The following is a 17100-nucleotide window of genomic DNA, read 5'->3' as shown; positions in this document are numbered from 1 at the left end:
ACAATACAATACACTGTTCAATTTTTTTAAAGCACAGATTTTATTACTGATATAATAATCTGACACATGACATTTCAGTAATCAGCTCTAATCCCTAAATATGGAAATTTTAAATCTCAAAAATGCAGTTCTGGCTTTTCCCCACACCAGAATATATCCTAATTTCTGTTGCAATACAATAAATCAATATTAGGGATTGCTATAACTTCTCTCACTCTTCAAATTATGAAAGAAGATTTATTTTAAAAAGGAAAAACAAAATTTGAAAATTAGGACAAGTTTGTAGATCACTAGTTTACCTACTCCTGCTCACTGTAACTTCTGGAAACTATTCAGAAGCTTTGTCACATGGATGGTTTAATGATGCCATATGCCAGTCTCAGAGATTAAAACTGGAACTGGCAGTTGTTATTTAGGTTGTGCATGCAGGTCTATCTCCCCATTACCCTAGGAATTCTAGAGCTTGAATGCAGTCTATCAGAGGCGTATCATTATTTCAAAAGCCTCCTCCCCACAGTTGTCCCTCCACAGCCAGGGCAAACAAAGCATAGCCCTCACCTGCCTGCCCACCACTTGCTGCTTCTTCTTCTGCCTGCCACTCACTGCTGCTTCTCCTCGCCATTTGTCACTGTTTCTGCCACTCGGTCATCTTGCACTCTGCCCTGTGGGAAAGTGAGCAGGCAGGCAAACAGCAGATGGAAGCAGTGGAAGAAGCAGCATGGTATGAGTGGGCAAGTGGCAGCAGGTGAGCTAGCGGCAACAAGTGGCAGGGGAAAGGGAAGATGGATGTGTCACCCAAAAGTGGCATGTGGGGCCCACGGTATACCACTGTATTCTGCCTCTATACGGCTCGCTCATGTTACTCATGTTACTCACTGTGGTGCATGAGAAATCTTCCTGAATGCTTGCCTGATCAACTACAGCAAAGAGAACAAGCATGCTGATTAATCTATTTCTCCCCCGTCCCTTTTAGACAACTGGTTTAATTGAGACCTTATGTGATTTTCAGAAATGGAAAAGTGGGTATATAGTTTAATGCATGTGCATTAGTTTTGACAAAGTATCCATTAGAAAATAAAGGAGGAAAAGAGTGGGAAGAGATGTCAGGGCGAACAGCCAGAAATAATGACAATCACCTTTTTGTAGTAGACAATGAATTACGTAATAGAGAAAAAAAGTGTTTTTAGCTATCAGGTTTTTAAAGGTAGCAACCTCCCAAATAAAACCAACTAATTCCTAAACAGTTTAAGGATTTAACTTGAGACATGCCCTGTGAAGAGAAAGTATTCCCTCTAAATACTTGAAGTTTTGAGGCATGTCTTTATTTCTATTTAGACTACAAGCCATTGGCCCAAGAATTATTTGGAAACATCCTGAAATTTGTATAAACTCATCCACCACTTATTTTATTTTAAATAATTGCCAAGCTTGGGTTGTGGTCATGCCTAACTTGCTATTCAAGTTACGCCAACCTTAGAAAATTTGAGCTCTGATTTCTTTATATGCAGTGAATTCAAGAAATTGATGGAACTCAATATTTGTTGACCCTCAACCTGAATTGTATAAATAAGAAAGTCTTTTCTACAAAAAAATCACCCAACAGAAAAAGTGGTGGGTCATGATTGCTACCATCAGCTTAATATGTTTTGTTCTGTAAGTAGCTGTTTTAGCATGTGTAAAGAATGTACACAAAATAGTACCAACATGTGTAGGGTTGAATAGTGCAATATATATGAGTAGTCATGTGCCTAGAATTCCTATACACTGCAAAGACGTTAATTTGTTCTACTGTTACGCAGTCCCCATTTTCCCAGAGGAAATTCCAGGCCAATCAATTTTAATTCATTTAGACAAACAGTACTGCAAACTAGGGTAAAACCAGAGGAACCCAAACAAAGGAAAAAATACCTTGTGGGTGTTTTTCAGGGTTTTTTACCCAAAAAAAAGTGGCAATAAAGGGGAGCTAAAAAATCAGATCCCAAAAAATACAATTTATTTCTGCAATTTTTTGGACCCGTTCAGCCTGTCATCTTAAAGAAAGAAAGAAAGAAAGAAAAAAGAAGAAAGAAAGAAAGAAAGAAAGAAAGAAAAGAAAGAAAGAAAGAAAGAAAGAAAGAAAGAAAGAAAGAAAGAAAGAAAGGAAGAAAGAAAGAAAGAAAGAAAGACCATCTCTCATCTCCCTTCCTCACATACCTGAGGCCTGGCCTGGTCCAGCATTCAACTGCAGGCTCCGCTCAAAGACTACATAGACTTTAGAGGCAGTGCACATAGTTTAACAATGGACCTGGCCAGGCTAATCCCAGAATTCAGTGCTGGGTCTATACTTAAACTGTGGGCTCTGCCTCTGAAGCCTGCAGTTTAAAGATGAACCTGGTCAGGCTTAATTGCAGCCTCTGCCTGGCCAGGTCCAGCTTTATACTGCTGGCTTTGCTGGCATATTTTTCAGGTTTGGGTTTAATGAGTTTTCAGAAAAAAAAAGGGGGGGGGTGTTTCAAAAATATCTGGGTCTAGTAAACTGAACCCAAAAAATACCATTCTTTTTGCCCACCTGTACTGTAGACTTGCATTTTTATACTATCTGTTTTAGTCACAGATATCCAGACATAGCATAGCCAATGTAGCGTTTAAGGTGCAGTATGGTGGGAGTAGCATGCCTCCCTGTCACCAGTAGGCTGCAGTCCAGATATGGAAGTATTCACCAGAGCAGACAACTAAATAGTGCTGAAGATATCAGTTTGCATAGTTTTTGGGGCCAACCATGAAATGACAGATTGTCCTGTGATTTGACTTTTTTGAATTATACATTTCTCTTTCAGTTTTCTCTTCGTATTTGGAAAATAGCAGGAGTCCAAATTGTGTTAGGTTGACATGTATCAGTCTCATAAAATATGTAATTGTAGAGACTGGTGACAAGGATGGCTTGGTTTATGTAATAGTTGCACATGTGATTGATATATTTCCTGGGAGCTCCACCATATCAACATTAACCCTTTACCAATAGACCCTTAGCACATATTTCCCACCCCCACCCCCACTGTACGTTGCTATGCTTTTATTCTAGTGAAGTCACAACACCTTTTGCCTTTCTGTAAACACCAGTTAGAGATTTCTGAGTGACTGGCTAAGATTATATAAAAACCAGTGCAGTGTTATACTCATAACCTGGGAAATTCCAAAGATTAGTTTCCATTTTACTACAGCTCTTCAATTATATTTATTTTTGAATACTTATCATTTTCCTTCAGCCCACTCAGGTTCCTAAGTAGGCTAACAAAAGTTTTGAAAAAAAAAATTACAAACATAACACCTACTAAAATAGCAAAGTAAAGCACAATACAATTCAACAGGTGACAGAAATCTACGATATCAAAGACCAGACATCAGTTTCACTGGTGTAAAGTAATGTTGTGATCACAAAGACTAGAGATTTTTTACTGTTATAGGCAAATATGATTGCAACACAAATGCCTTTTGGAGTTCAGCTAAATAGAGAATGCAGATTGCTGCTCAGGTTGAATTATGACCCCTTTTGATAAAAATCATTCTTGCGTACAGAGATTTATAATGCAATCTATTTACTTCAATGGAACTAAACTAGTTGAAAAAGATGTATACTGGCATTTAAAATTACTGTAATGCATCCTATTTGGGGCTGCCCTTAAAAACACTTTGAATAGCCTCAGCTAGAATAGAAAGCAGTGGCCCATATCATAATGTAGAAGGGATACAGAAAACATATTCCATCTGTTCTGGTTCATATACAGTTACGACAAGCCCAAATTCAGTGTACTGGCCATTACAGTTAAGGCCAAAAATTGCCTAGCCCCTAAATAGCATGAGGAAGAGTAAAAGTTCTTTCAAGGATACCAGCATTCCTTTGGAATACTTTGCCAATGTCTGTATGTCCATATGTTCAGCCCATTCAGGAAATAGATAAAATCTATGTCAGTTTTTTAAAAAAATTAGTCTTTCTAAATAACTTTAGATTCTTCTTCTGGTCTTTTATAATTTTTATTTTGTATAAATTGTGCCTGATACTATTAACACTTCATTGTTTAATAGAGTAATTTCAATATATTCCAATACTGCTGTTCTTTATAGCCAAGTCAAACTTATATCATAATTAAATCTTTATAGTCAGCCTTAAAAATTAAGCAATAGGCTATTTTAAAAATTACCTGCATTCATATACATTTTTCAGTTCAGATGTCTGGATTTTATGAACCCCAGAGATTATTAAAGCAGGGGGAATGGCCAAATGTCGGACCTGCAGGGTATAAAATGTCAGGAATTAAGCACCTTTGCGAATCTATTACATTAATCATGTTATTCTTAAATTAACATTTGTGCAGCCAGTTTAAAATCTTATTGACAAAATTACATGAGAAAGATGGCTACAGCATATTTCTGAGCCCATAAATAGGGTTCTTTACATTGACATTATTCAATAATAATCTTTCACATTAAAGAAAGTATCTGTTATTTTGAACACAAAACAAAAAAAATTTCTTTCGGAGAAAACTAATTTTGTCTGTGCAAAGTTATATAAAGTACAAAAAATTGTAAATGCATCCCATGTACAAGATTAAAGTTAAGCTAAAGAATAAAACCATAGCTGGGAGGCAAAGCAGGGAGTTGTTTTTGTTTTGTTTTTTTGAAGAAACTCAAAGGTTTTAATAAACTCAAAAGACCAGCTAAGTATAGTTGGAGGGCCAAAATTTGAAGCAACTATGGTTTATCGAAATGAATTTATTGCAATGAGTTTTTTTGTAGGAAAGCACATTTAATCTGTGGTAAGAAGCTGACAGAAGAATTTTGAGTCTTTTTTGTCCTCTCCTCCCTCCTTTTTTTTAAAAAAAACCACAATACTAATGACCATAAACATATTAGACCACAAACAAATGGGAGTTAATGACAAGAACAAGCCTGGTTTATTGTCACGCTCACACACTTTTGCTATCTTCTCCTGAAGCACACAATCTACACTTCAGAGTTCCTATTTACACATAAAATGTAAGTTCCCAACAGTCTTGAGGAAAAATGAAGGTGGCTTTGTTCATGTGGGTGAATAAATACACTGAAGAAATACCAGGGAACAACACTCAAGGACACTTTGTTTCTAAAGAAAGGGGGGCCAGATTCATCTGAGCTCTGTGAGTCTGCAAGGGATGGAAAAGTTACCCTTTTGGCAAAGTGGGGGGTTGGCATCTCTCCATGCAGTGGCCTAGCAGCTGGAAGGACCACTGCACAAGCATGGGCTGCCTTGGGTCTTCTGGCCACCTTGACCTTATTCCTCCTAGCTAGGCGACCTTCTTCCTCTCAGCCGGGAGATCTCCCCTGGCCAGGTCAATCAGGCTGTCACTGGTCTGAGTGACGGGCAGGACTCAGACCTGGCCCTTCTTTAGCTTAAGAATTTTTGTTGGTGTATTACATCTGGTTTTACACTTCTTTCTTTGCAGTGTTTTTTCATGTCATAACTGTATAGGCAGTATCAACATGGAGCTGGATTCATTGTGGGGGGGGGGGGAACAGCCTGTGTGCCCCTTTCCCTCATCCTTGAGGATTCCCTAAACGAATGTTGGGTGAGTACTTTAAGGTTATGCCCAGCTTGGGAGATATCAAGACACCCTCACACAGTATAGTGGCTGCAACCCATGTGGAATCCATTAACATGACATCCTGTGTGATTCCTCCCACAAACATCTAGCAGGTGGGCTGAGATAGGACAGAGAAGTATATTGGCTGACAGTGTGGTTGTCCAATAATTGGATCCATTGTTCCATGCTATGCAAAGACTCTGACAGATGCTGTAACCAATAAGAGTATAGTCAGTTTTTTTTCCAACAGAGTTGTCTGATTCTTTGCTTTTTGTATTGTGGTGTATGGTGTAGGTTGCCACCTCCTCCCCCTCTTCAACACTGGGCTGGAATCTATAGTCTTGATACAGTTCTACTCTACAATCTACTAGTCTTTCAGCTTCAATGCAAAAGGGGAAAAAAGCAACATAATTCTTACAAGGAAAATGATGTAAGCTGCTTTGGGTCCTCACTGGGCGTATCACAGCGTATAAGCGAAGTAAAGTAAATCTCCTGTTTGATATATAGGGAACTTTCATACTGGGTCAGAGCATTGCTTCATCTAGTTTTAAAACAGTTATGCCAGCAGGTGACAGGTTTCTAAGATTTCAGGGAGAGAAGACCATTTCCAGCCACAACTAGCTGAGAACTTAACTGCATAGTCCATGGAATAGTTCTGAGGTATTTGGAGTACAAAAGATGTGCTCTATCACTTAGTCAAGGTCCTTCCCAGTATCTTGTGATACTACTATAATTATTAATGATTAATAGCCTTTGTCCAAAGCTGGAAAGACTTCATAAATCCACCAACCAAACATGATTTTAAAAAAATACAGCTATGGCATAGCAAACCTTTAAACTTTTTAAAATTATAGTGGTGGTTTGAGAAAAATCCCAGAGCAGGATGTCTCTTCTCTGTGTAATGCCTTTACACACAGAGAGTCTTGAATGAATCATCCAAGAGTTGCCAAACTCCTGGAATTGCAACTGATCTGCAGATTACAGAGATCAATTCTACAGGAGAAAATGGCTTCAGAAGCTAGACTGCATGGCATTATACCTTGCTGAGGTACCTCGTTTCCTCAACACCCACCCTCCAAAGGCTCTACCTCCAAATCTCCAAGAATTTCCCAACCCAGAGTTGTCAACCCCAATCAACCCATAGTTTGGTCAATTACAAACCTTCTTTCCATAAATATCACAGATATAAAATCGATGTCAGGCAGGCAAGAAAATAGTATATAGTTATAATGCAATACAAAAAATGTGTTAGTGTGTGACCAGTCAATCTGTAGATGTAGTGAAAACCCAGCTTCAGATATGTTTCAAACACACAACTGGCTTCACTAATTTAATTTATGTGAATTAGTTTCTCAAAAGGGTCTGCAACCCAAAAAAGGTTAAGAACCATTCATCTAATAATAACTGCAGCTGGAAAACAAGTATTTTGAGCAATAAGTTGAGAGATTTAAAGCAGATATTTTAAAGAGGCATCTACTTTTCCTAGTAGCCATGTTTTTTGTTTGATAAACAGTTCACAGATTGATATATTTTTCTAGTGTGCTCAAATCAGGCACTGCGAATTGTTCTAGATGTATTACCAGTTTTTGAAAACATGCAAAATAAAAGCTTGCCAGTAGGTAGCCAATCATGTACATTTATGACCAATCATGAATAACTATTAATTATGGAAAAAGAAAACCACTTCTCAGGGTTTTTTTGGCAAATTTACAAACACAGTTCATGAGCAGAGATCTGCTTTGCTCCCACTCAGAGGTGGGATCCAATCAGTTTTCACCACTTCTCTAGAAGTGGTTACTAATTTTTTCTGAGTGCCGAGAAGAGGTTACTAAAGCAACCTCCCTGCCCAATAGGGACTGGAGGTGCGTGTGTGCAGTGGCGCCACTGTTTGAATCCCACCACCATTGGAACCTGTTATTAAAATTTTTGGATCCCACCACTGCTCCTGCTCCATATTTTCTTGCATCTCCACATTGTCACACAATCTTCCAGCACTAAAGCAGTAGTAATTGAAGCATCAGGAATTCAAGTTTATCTTGTAACTAACATTTGCTAGGAAGGGAGGGGGGGTCTCTTTAGAAGATTGAAGAATTTCTGTAAGATCCTAAACTATGTTTCAAAGTATTATTAGTGTCAGGTGGAAATATTAATACCAATATTTCAATACTTAAATCAGTGTTACGAGATTGAAACAGCGTTGGTTGCCCCGCAGATGATCTTTGCCAGAGATGGACAGAGAGAGTGCAACTCTTGACTCTCCTGGACTTCTCAGTGGCTTTCAGTACCATTGATCATGGTGTCCTTCTGGACTACTTATCTGGGCTATGATTGGTAGGCACCATTCTGCAGTGGTTCCAGTCCTACTTGGTAGATAGGTTTCAGAAAGTGGTGCTCGGTGGCTGCTTCTTATCTCTTTGTCCTTTGGTTTGTGGGTTTTGCCAAGGCTCCTCAGGTTATTAACATTTACACAAAAGGTCATCCAGAAATCTGGGTCATTTAGTGAGGTCATTCAGAGATCTGGATCACTGGTACAGTCATCCAGAAATCTGTGTTGGATTGTCACTAATATGTGAATGACATTTAGCTCTATCTTGGATTTCTGATTGATTACAAAGGCTTAGGAAACCCTAAACCAGTGCCTGGAGGCAGTTTTCAATCCCAACAAGATGTAAGTGCTATTGGTGAACAGAAGATCTGATCCAAAATGTAAGGTTTTGCCCATTCTGAATGGAGTTGCACTCCCCATGAATGGTAAGGTCATTGGTCTTGGACCCAAACCTACTGTTGGATAAGCAAGTGGCAGTTATGGCCTTCCCTGTGTAGAAAAGCTATAGCTCCTATGGTTTATTCCCTAGTTAATGACTTCATCACAGCTGAGTTAGGGCAACACCATAGGTTTTCAAGGAAAGAGACAATCAGAAGTATTATGTCATTGCCTTTGTGTAGCAACCCTGGACTTCTTTGGTGGTCTCCAATATCTGACTAATCAGACTAGTACACGCCAATATTACAACATCTATATTGATTCCTAGGGTTTTTCCCCCCCAGGTCCAGTTCAAGTTGTTGGAACTCATCTTTTAAGTTCCTAATGGTCTTACATCAGTGTATCAGAGCAGTCATACCAGTGTACTATACTGTGCTGGTATGAACCTGCATTTAGCTTATGATCTTCTGGGGTTGCCCTTCTCTACAAGTTGACCCTGTAGAGGAGGTAGGACTAGTAAGCATGAGATGGAGAATATTATTCACACTGGCTCCCAAACTCTGGAATAACCTCCTCCAAAATAGAGACTCAGACAGCTTCCAGAGATCAGTTAAAATAATCCTCTTTCAAAAAACCTTTCAAGTATGGATAACTTGGTTTATTGCAATTTTTATTTACAGAAGAGTAGAGAATTTGGTATAGCGATGCTGTTTTATTTTGGAGGGAGGAGTCTTTGTACAATTGTTTCTTTTACAATTTTTGAAGATGGATTTTTGAAGATCTTCAATTTTTGAAGATTTACAATTAATGAAGATGGATTAAGCCATCTTTTTAATTGTGATTTGTTTTTACTAATCTCATAATTATTAAATTTATAAAATATCAATATTACTAATTTATCTATTGTAAGCACCCTGAATACCTTTAAGCAGAAGGTAAGGTCACAAATCTTATAAATAAAGACCTCTGATATCTACTGAATTATATAGAAACTTTATATTCCTTTTGTTACAATTGCCAGACAGGCGAACACCTGGAAAAAAGAAGTCAAATTGTTCTGATAGAGCAGGAAAACATAAAACTCTGAAATTTACAGCCATAAAGTGTATTTTTTTAAAACCCCACCAGTAATGATTAAATAAAGTTTTATGCCATTAAAGGTTAAACTGAACTGAACTGATTAAATAAAGTGAAGGGGAATGTGATGGAGTTCAGAACATTTAGAAATTGTATTTAGATTCCTTTTAGGGAGCAGCAGTGGTGTAATGGTTAACAGCAATCTGGAGGAACCTGGTTTGATTCCCACTCTGCTGCTTGAGCTGTGGAGGCTTATCTGGGGAATTCAAATTAGCCTGTGCACACCCACACACACCAGCTGCGTGACCTTGGGCTACTCAGAGCTTTTTGGAGCTCTCTCAACCCCACCCACCTCACAGGGTGTTTGTTGTGAGGGGGGAAGAGCAAGGAGATTGTAAGCCCCTTTGAGTCTCCTACAGGATAGAAAGGGGGGATATAAATCCAAACTCTTCTCTTCTTCTTCTTTAAACATTCCCTTAGTCCTCAAAGAGACAAATATATGGTGAAAGGTTTCCAGCTCACACAAATAACAGTGATTGCCAACCAATTAATCATGAATTGTTACTATCAAATTGTTAGGCTTGATGTGATTAAGTCACCATCTGTAATCTGATCTATATTTTTAGTTCTTAATGCTAACCACTATACCACTATATGCGTTGGTGGTATAGTTCTTAATGCATTTTATTAGTATTTATTTTGTTGTAATGTATACCGTTTTGCCATGTCGTTAGCCGCCATGAACCCTACGGGGATAGGGCGGGGTATAAATTGAAATACAAATACAAATACAAGCTAGTATTTTCCCGTCTACAACCTCATTATCAGACTCTCCAGAATAATTTTTGTATATAGAATCTTTTATATAATTGATTGCAAAGCTAAATAAGGTAAATTAATACAGCATATGAAAGTTTGCACCATGCCAGTTTTTTATTATGTAACACAAACCTCTGGACACCAGCATCATGGTACAATTAAATTAGTAAGCACAAATAAACTATAATACACAGGAGGCAGAAACTGTCTCATGCCCATTTTGGCTGCATTATAGTGAACCTACTACAACCAGATACTGTAAATGTCAAATGCTATAGATTGGAGGGATCAAGAAAAGTTTTACAAATACACTTACTGACGCAATAATACCTGCAGGGTTCCCACCCTTCATGGAAGTGTCATTTCATATCTCATTCATTACATGAAAATACTTCATTGTTCACTTCAGGGTATTTCTATTAAGCTAAAGAAAGTTACCCCCATGCTTCAGAAAATGCTCTAGAGACTTGTATAGTAATTTTATTCAATAAGCACACCATGTAAGTTTTGAAAACAGTCATATTCTAAAAATAAACCACACTGCATCATGCATTGTTTATGCAGGTTCATAGAAACAATAAACAAGAATTTATTAAATACATTTCATTTGCCTCTCAGGCTTACTTTATAAAATAGTACAATGTTAATGGAAGGCAAGCCATACTAAAATGACATAAAATGCATTGCAAACACTGTTGTTTAAATAATATTGCACATTTTAAGGAGAAATAACTTAGATAAAATTATAGTGAAATATCATTTCTTTTGATATGCAGATGGTAGCAACAATGGTACATAAATATCTTCAAAATGGACTATGATCATAACACAGTTACTCATCCATTTTCCCCATCTAAATTTAAACTCTTCTATCTCTCTTGTTTAACAGAAACAAAGTAGGTACAATGGGACAGAAAAAATGTTCAGAAAATGACCTTTTGTTTTCCTATGAATGGTTCTTCAGAGTTCATTTAAGGACAAGAAAATGGGCCTACATCATATATAAAAATATGTGCTACCTTTAGCAATATTACAGAAACATTAAATGAAGTATCACTGCAGTTAACAGAAGCAGCACTGTTTAGTCTAACTGCTCCTTCTCCCATAAACTGCTAGTCTTATTTTCATTAGCATTTGCTTATTAAAAAAAGCTTATTTTAAAACATGCCTTTCTTGAAATGTTTCTCTTTTGACTTTAATTTTCATCTGAACCTCCTGCCATATACATTTGAAAGTCATTTCATTTTTTTCTGAAATTCTGATCATGGTCTGTTATGTATATATGATGTTAGATCTGCCATAACATTATATTCCGCCAATTTGTTTTTCCATTCCAGAGTCAGAACTATGCGCTTTCAACTTTGCTGCAAATATTATTCCTGCCACTAATAAACTATTTGAATACTTCATTATAAATTTTGGCACACTGCTTAGTAATGTATTTAACAGCATACCTCTATGATCCATCGCAAACTTAATTTTTATTATCTTTTTGCATTTCATCATTGACCTCTAAGGAGGCTTTTTGTTTTGTTTGGTCCTTTCTTTGCATGACCATCACCTGCATCCAAATTTTGTAAAAAAAAAAATTCCTAGCAAATATCCTATATTTGTGGCTATTAATTGTTCAAAGTCCATGTCCCCTCTTAGTTGCGCTCCCTGTGCAGCTATAAATTCTTTCCTTTTAATTTTTTGCCAAGTTTTTAAGGTAAAGTTTCCCCTTCAGTTGTATCTGACCCAGGGGTACCACTGAAAGCAGTTATTTCATAGGCAAGCCATTTTTGTGGGGTAGTTTGACATTGCTTTCCCTGGCTATTCTTTACCCCCTAGCTATGTGCTAGATACTAATTTACCAACCAAGGAATGGATGGATGGCTGAGATGACCATGAGCCAGCTGCCAAGATATCTGACCCACAGGGGGCTTGAACTCCTGACCGTGTGAAGGCAGTGCAAGCACTTAACCACTATGCCATGTAGCTCTTTGGCAAGTTTTTTTTTTATTTTGATTAGCAATCATGTTATCATATCCTATAACCATGGTGGCGAACCTATGGCACTCCAGATGTTCATGGAGTACAATTCCCATCAGCCTCTGCCAGCATGGCCAATTGGCTGATGGGAATTGTAGTTCATAAACATCTGGAGTGCCATAGGTTCACCACCACTGTCCTATAAGGTCAGTTATGTGTCTTATGCTTCTGTCATAGTAACTATCAACAGGAATTATCAATGGTAATATTGGAGGACTTCTTTTACTTCTGTACCGATACCATATTCTCAACAAACTTTCAGATTTTTCCTGTCATGAATATGAATTAATGATTTCTTAAACTATAGATAATTATGCATACCTTCTTTTGTGTCTATCCTTTTCAATTTTACTTTCCTTCAGTTGGAATCAATAATCTAGTCCAGGGGTAGGGAACCTTTAACACTCAAAGAGCCATTTGGACCTGTTTTCCATGGGAAAAGAAAACACTTGGAGCCGCAAATAATTTTTGACATTTGAAATAAAGATAACACTGTATATATTGGGTTTTTTTACCTTTTACTCCGCTCATTCTGAGAAGTGTATGGATGCGTCCGCCCTGCTGCCTGCAGGGCGGGCAAGGATGGGGCCAGTGGCTTGGCCTCGCCGGCCGCCAGGAAAGCACCCGCCCCGCTCCAATGGGGCAGGCGAGAGGGGAAGCCCGCGGTGCGGCCCAGCCGGCTGCAGGCAGTGGTACGCCTGCCCTGCTGCCTGCAAGGCGGGCAAGGATGGGGCCAGCAGCTCGGCTCGTGGAGCCACAGAGCAAGAGCAGAAGAGCCGCATGCGGCTCTCGAGCCGCAGGTTCCCTACCCCTGATCTAGTCCATCAACCAAATTAGTGCATTATCTTGTAATATTTTGAATTTTGGCTTTTTTTCTATTCCAGATGAAATTGTTGATAATTCTCTGTTATTCTTTTAAAGTTTTTTCTTCTATATAGATAGATAACATTTGAAATAAGGAACTTGGCTTTGGTAGTATGCCATTTGGGATTATGCTGAAATTCATTCTCATCATGAGATCTTTTCCATCTTTGCAAATCTTCTTTGACACTTCAGTCTTTTTTGATAGGTGCCCTTAAAAAGTGCATTGTTCTGTCCTATTTGATAGATTCCTGAACATTTTACTGTTTTTCTGGTTATATCACATTCTTTTTAATTTTATCAAATTTTACTGTAAAATGTTCAGATCATAGAAAAATAAGGAGGGTGGTATCTTCCATCGAATCAAACAGAAAATAATTAAACAGGATTATGAAAATGAATCAACAATAAACAAAATAAATCATAAAACAACCCAATAACAAAACAGTCTCTTTTGGAATTCATAACAAAAAAAAATGAAAGGAACTAAATAAACTTCCATGCACAAGCCTAATTTTTATATTTTGGAAAGAAGCCAATAAACTCATTTACTGTTCTGAGAACTTTTTCATATTACATCCTGTATTCTTCCTCTTTCTTTCAACTACCTTGACAGGACAATAATGGAAGAACCTAGCTTGGTAGCAGTTCCAGCCACAAGAAAGAAGGCTGAAGAAATTGTCTCCCAATGTCAAGGTTTGTTAACATGCTAGAGAAAATACCAGAGAGAGAGAGAGAGAGAGAGAGAGAGAGAGAAGCCCTTCACACTGGTGGAGAGTGCAAACACACTGATACAGTCCAGCACCACTCACATAACCCATTTCCTTCTCCCAACTCATCTAGATTGGGCTGTTAGCTTCACAATGCATCACAAAACATCTTACACACACAAGGTAAAACTACCCAGTTTGGCTTCACCTGATTTTATGCCTCAAGTGTTTCTTTTATCTGCATTGTTAAGTGATTATCAAGTGATTCCTTGCGGGGGATGCCATTTTCCCCTGGGTGCCATACAGCCTGGAAACCACACAACATCCAAGTGATTCCTCTGTTTTCAGCCTACAAGGGATCAGTGAATCATACCTAAAGTTAGACAGATATTGGGTAGGTCTTTGTATTACCGTTTGTTTTACCGTTTGCTGCCAGTAAGCCCATTACTACCAAGCTTTTAAATCTGCATCCCTCCTCAACTATAAGCATAGAATATCATGAACAAAAGACCTGGGACACCTTTTCTCTTGTTCCACTTTTATTATTTTTGTAACATCCAGCCTGATGAAGTATTCTAGTAAAGTCAAACCTTACACACAAGAACAGTTTTGTGTCGTTTAGATTGATCTTGTTCGTGTTTTAGGAGCAAGAAACAAAAATATCAGGTTTTTTTACAAAAATAATTATCCATGCTACAGATGCCTATTAAAAATATTGCATACAAGCTAAATAAAAATATACAACAATTATATTTCAATAAAGGAGAAAAGGCATAAAGCATATAAACTACATTAAATTCAAAGTGAAGTCTCCTGCTGATCACTATTTAACAAGCATTTGACTTTAGTAACTAATAAATGGATGGTATTGTTCTGTAAACATTTCTTGCGTGTATTTTTTCCCACTTAGCTCTTAGCAGCTGTTGTTTTATTAATTACCATCATATACCATATTTTCTCAACCTTTCATGCATATCAGGGAAAGTTTTCTTTTTCCAAGGTTGAGCAATTAAAATTCTTTCTGATGCTAACATTTAGCCTCAGTGTTCTAATTTTACAGTACCCTAAAAGAGCCAAACATGGATTTTTTCTACCACTGTCAATGCCAGTAAAAACCAAACGGTACTGTTTCATGCCATCGACTGAAAGTTCCAATGTATGCACATGTGCAAATGATCAGTGGGGTAGCGACCACGGAATGGGGTGGGGACAAATGCCCCGGGCAGGCCCCTGGGCAGTCACATGGAAGGGCGAAATCACTCCCACACCCCTCCCCCTTCCCCCCTTGGCCAGCCCCAGACCTGCCAGGCCACTCCTTCAGCCAGTGGGGCCTGAAGGAGCAGCCTAGCAGGGCCACTGCAGGATGCCCCTCAGCCCAGCCCCACCCTACCAGGTCCAGCGGAGGCCACGGCCAAGCACCCCTCAGCCCAAGCACCCCACCTGAACTGGCCTGCAGAGGCGGCAGCTGGGCACCCCTCAGCCCCTCTAGGCCCCACCAGGCTGCCCAGGACTGCCGCCGGCTCAGGTAAGTGGGTGTAGGGGCGCCATTTTGCCCCAGGTGCCATTTCCCCCACTACTCCTCTGCAAATGATATAGATGATCCTATCGTCAATGTACATTTTAACACAAGTTAGGAAAATATTGTATGTGAACTTCAGAGAATATGCCTAATAGAAAACATGTAGGAGAATGGAATTTTCATTGCAAATCAGTTTCAGCAACTAAAGCTAAATTGTAATAATACTTGACATTATGCTTATAAGCTTAAATTTATGTTAGCTATAGAAAGATGACCTTACAACTATCATCATCATCAATTAGATTTTTATCTCGTCCTTTCCCAACTCAGGTTGCATTCAGGGTATCCAACAGCTTAAAAAATTGTACACATCAACTAATACATAATACATATTAATACATAATACATACAACTAATACAACAATGTTTAAGAACAAAAATTAAAATATCCATTTATGCATAATTTTAATTCTAGTTTATCTCACCACCCAGGTGATCAGCCAAGGAAACAAAAAAAAGGCATCAACCAAAAAAGCCAGACCATTAAAAAAAAACAGACAACAAATAGTAATAACAAAAGTAAAGAAAAATAAAGTTAAGGATAGGAAAGCCAGCAAAGATGTAATCATTGTAGCCTCAGCCATAGGCCCAGCAGAACATCTCAGGTCAATTCCATATAGCACCCAAAAAAAAAGTGTGTGGGACAACTTAAAAAGAGGCCTCTTTTCACTCTGCACACTCAAAATAAGACATCTGGGGGAGATCTTAAAAAGAGACAGCTTTTGGGTGCTTTCCAGACAGCAAAGGCATCAAGGGGGGGGACTGTTTCTGCTCTCTGGTCAGTTTTACCCCCAGTTTGCACCCAACATGTTGTGTGTAGCTGAAAGGATTCTCCCTGTTGTCATTTTCTGAAGGTTGACCAGGACATTTGCTCAGCAGGCTTTGATCCTGGGTGCCTTTGAAGCCTCAAAAGAACACAGTTGTACTCTGCTAGTCCGTCAATATATAATTCTGACAATATATAATTTTCCTTTTTTTATTTTGGAGGAGCTATGTTCGTAGATATGCAGACACACATAAGAGAATCTTAGCCGCTTAGAGGACTTTTTGCTGAACAGTATTGAGACAGTGAAGGGCAGGTCTACCGACATCGCAAATGATGATTGACCTGGCCTCTGTAGTTCTAATGCTTTTCAATATGACTCCTCTGAGCAGCTAAAATTCTCCTGTCTGCGTAGCTACTGAGATAGCTCATTGAAATTTTTTAAAAAGGAGAACTACATATTGCCGGAGTCAGCAGCACCAGCTGAGTACAACTATGTAGTTTTGGGGCTGAAAAGGCACCCAGTATTGGAGCCTGCAGAGCAAATTTCCTGGAATAAGCTTCAGCAAATGGAGGCGGGGAGAATCCCTTCTGCTGCTCACAAAATGCCAGGTGCAAGCTTAGGGTGAAACTGATTCGAGAGCAAAATGGTTGGGCAAGAAAACCAAGACATCTCTTGAGCTCTGCATTCCACACAGCCAGGCAGAGGATGTCTTGCACTGGCTTAGGGGGAAAAGATGTACTTTGAAGTATTCTCCAAAAAAGACACCTTGAGATAAAATAAGGCATTCTGGGGACAACTTGGGAAGAAAGCTGTCCCCATGACATCTCATGTAGGTTGTGCAAAGCAGACCCCTGTCTTACAGCCCCTGCGGAACTTAGCCAAATCCTGCAGGGCCCAGGTCTCAGTTGACAGGGTGTTTCACCAAGTGGGAGCCAGACTCAAAAACACATTGACT

At 38.7% G+C, this 17100-nt stretch overlaps 1 protein-coding gene across 2 annotated transcripts in view; it reads right to left on the bottom strand.

Moving 5' to 3' along the window:
* SPOCK3 (SPARC (osteonectin), cwcv and kazal like domains proteoglycan 3) overlaps nt 1-17100 on the bottom strand; it is a 200007-nt gene that overhangs the window by 117761 nt on the left and 65146 nt on the right. The window lies entirely within an intron of this gene.

The sequence above is a fragment of the Sphaerodactylus townsendi genome, linkage group LG10 (genome assembly GCF_021028975.2).
Source record: "Sphaerodactylus townsendi isolate TG3544 linkage group LG10, MPM_Stown_v2.3, whole genome shotgun sequence".
Classification (NCBI taxonomy): domain Eukaryota; kingdom Metazoa; phylum Chordata; class Lepidosauria; order Squamata; family Sphaerodactylidae; genus Sphaerodactylus; species Sphaerodactylus townsendi.
The sequence above is the reverse complement of the archived record's forward strand: the minus strand, read 5'-3'. Positions and strand labels throughout refer to the sequence as shown.